The sequence below is a fragment of the Frankliniella occidentalis genome, unplaced genomic scaffold (assembly GCF_000697945.3).
Source record: "Frankliniella occidentalis isolate FOCC.00 unplaced genomic scaffold, Focc_3.1 Scaffold195, whole genome shotgun sequence".
Classification (NCBI taxonomy): Eukaryota; Metazoa; Arthropoda; class Insecta; order Thysanoptera; family Thripidae; genus Frankliniella; species Frankliniella occidentalis.
The window spans coordinates 226,836-230,233 of record NW_026267321.1 but is presented as its reverse complement, the minus strand read 5'-3'; positions in this window follow the sequence as shown (position 1 = coordinate 230,233).

Sequence of the window (3,398 nt, the reverse complement as noted above, 5' to 3'; positions counted from 1 at the left end):
TCAGGGCCGTCCAGCAGGCCCGACCCACCTTTCCCTGCCGCTACCCGGATGGAAGTAGACAACATACCAGAACGGCAGGACCAGCTACACATCCTGCAGCCTGCTCCGGGTGACGACATCGCCGCCCCGCGACACTTGCCTGCTCCACCGAGGTACGACCTGTTATTTCCACCTATAAACGGGTCGTTCCTGGCCCGGACGGAGCGAGGGCCGGGGCCCGCCCGCCGGGACTGCCCGGGGCCGATGTCACGCAAGCGCCAATTCCCGTGTGGACGCTGCCCGCTCTGCCGCCAACACATGGAGGAGCGGCGCCGGCGGGCGCGCGCGTCGCCAGCCCAGCACCCACCAACTCCGCCCCCCGACGACGACAACGGAGTGGGAGCATCCATCATCCCCCTGGATAAATTTAAGTTGTTATTTCCTAGTGTTAAGTTGTCTGCTAGTCCCACTAAGTTGTCTTCAGCTTCTGGTGAAATTGAAGTCAGCGGCGAAGTCAATGTTTGTGTTTCGAAGAATGGAATTACCAAAAATTTATGTTTAATTGTTTGCCAGGATGCCAAACTCTTAAATCCCTTGTTAGGTCGTCCTTGGCTTGACGCCTTACTCCCTGGTTGGAGGGATGTTTTTAACCAACCTGTTTCTATTTCTAGGGTTTCTGTTTGTGTACCCTCAGTTGAGGAGTTACGGAACGTTTCCTAAAATTTTTGATGTGAACAATGACCAACATGTTGAAGGTTTTGAAGCAAGATTACTGTTAAAAGAGAAGGCTTCTCCAGTAAAGCACAGATCCTACAAGCCTCCATTTGCGCTTGTTGAGCCTGTTAATAAAATTGTGGACAAGATGGTCGAACAAGGTAAGGCAGTTCATGTCAGACATGCTGAGTGGGATTCGCCCTCATTTCCGGTGCCAAAAAAGAATGGCAAAGTATCGCCTGGTGGTGGATTGTAAGAAAACCTTAAACCCGCAGTTGCGGGTGGACCACTATCCTACCCCCTCCCCGGAGGAGTTTTTTTCTGACATGGCTGAGTCTGCCTTCTTTGTTAGTTTGGATTTAAAAGATGCATACATGCAGTTGCCCCTGTCCAAGGAGTCCCAAGAGTAATGTATTATGAATACTCCCTACAGGTTTTTACAAATTGTTACGGCTTCCGTTTGGAATTGCTTCTGCGGCCGCAATTTTCCAATCTGTTATGGAGAAAATTATGTGATCAGAGGGGCAGCCCAATTTAACTGTTAAAGAGGGGTGTGCTGTGATCCAGGTTAGAATAAGTAGGTTTTTGCTGAATAACAGGAACATCCCCACGACCACCACAGGAAAATCACCGAATAAAATGTTGCTTGCTTTCCCTCCGCGCATCATGGTAAGCCAGTTATTGCCGAAGCCGTTGGCAAATAAGCCGGGCCATTCCAGGTCGGAACAGAAGGTGCTGTTCAACATGTTTTTCCCCCTTTTCGACTTTATATAATGCGGTGCCATGTCGGTTGCCGCCCCTCTCACCACTCCACTGTTAGGGTCCAACAATAGGAGAGTGGTTGTCCTGGCAAGGGGATTGGGGAAAAAAAGGACGACAAGTGTGGCATTTTGGGTTAAATGGTTTAGGGCCTAAAATACTATGGGGATGGGGTCAAACGGAAATTGGGCTCAATCTTTTTGGATGAAGTGCAATGGGTTAAATGTCTCGGTGCAAATGTCATTGGGAAAAGTGGTTTTGGGTGAAACGGATTGGGCGAAACGTACCGGAGCCGCAAAATTGGACATGAGCGATTTGGGAATAGGGTTCGAGAGCAAAGTAAATTTCGGGAAATTTTGAGTAAAAAACTAGTAAATTACGGTAAATTACTTTCCCTCAAAGTAATTTACTTCAAGATTTGTTAGAAATCAGACTTATTTTGCTCATATATTCCACCTTTTTACCGGATACACGCATAGAGGCAGCTATTTTTCTTACACAGGCCGTAAGGCAACTGAATTTTAATGGATTGACTGACAACGTTCTAATTTTTCCTGTGGACAAATTTATGTTTATGTTCTAATTTGCTTGAAGCTTTTCAATTTGTGCAGGTTTTCGGGTTCAATGCTTTGTTAGCAATGCAGACAATTACATGCATTTCAGGTTCTTTTCGTAAGTGTGCACAAAAGCAGACATTAAAACTTCAAGTGGCTACAGCGACGCTACACGTAAGAATCCACTGGTGTACGCAAGGATGCACTACGTAATGCTTATGAGAGGCGGCAAATACGAGTATCTCTTCTCCCGGGTCAAAATCTTTTCACTTTATATTCAGTCCGTCTATGTCGGTGGTGCTTCTGAAGCAAGTGCTTTAATTACTAGATTGTAAACGGGAAATCGTACAAGTACTCTTAAAAAATGTTGAAAATTGCGTTATTCTTTCTATTGGGCTGTTTTTAGTAAATTACTCAAAAAAAACGGTAATTTACTGAAATTTACCCAGGTTTTTTAGTTTGAACAAAAATTACCGGTAATTCTCGAACCCTATTTGGGAATGATGAGCCATTATTTTAGTATGCGAGTCACTCAAGATTTGAAAGTGATCACTCTAGATCAAGTGAAATACATTAATGAAATTGTTGCAATGTTCAAATTTGAGAAGACAAACACTAAGGATGCGCCTTTACCAGTTAAAGCAGATGAAAAGAATGGAAATTTGAATCAACATTACGATACCGAAGAGTGCTATCAAGCAGTCGTTGGAAAGTTAATGTATCTGTCATGTTCGAGGCCACATATTTCATATGCTTTGAGCATTGTAAGTCAGAGTAACAAGGGACCGAAGGTGAAAGATTGGAACAATGTCACTCACATTGTGAGATACCTGAAAGGGCCCAAAGACTTAAAGTTGTCTTACCAAAGAGGAAAGCCAAGTTTGGAAATTTTTTGTGATGCAGACTACAACACAGCAGAGAAAGAATGGTTGTCGAGGTTAGGATTTGTTGTCAAAGTAGCAGGTAGAGCTGTTGCATGGTATTCGAAGAAGCAAACTGTTACAGCCTTATCTACAGCTGAGTCTGAATACATGTCTGTGTGTAAAGTGGCCAAGGAAGTTCTGTGGTTGAGAATGATGTGCAAAGAATTAGGTTTAGATTTCTTGGTAAATGGTCCAACAAAAATATTTTGTGACATCCAAAGTGCCATAACGTTTGCTGAGAATGGTTTAAATACTGAAAATTCAAAGCACATTGACATAAGGTATTGTTTCGTGTGGCATTGTGTCAATAAAGGAGACATTTTACAGTGGGCCTTGATGCATGATGCATCGCGCCGGTTCAGCCCCTACATCATGATTGAAAGCCAAAGTCGGTGTGGAGTACGCATCCGCGCCGACACGTTCATGCACGTTACGTATGAATCTGATTTTTCTGCCAAGGTGAGTTCTT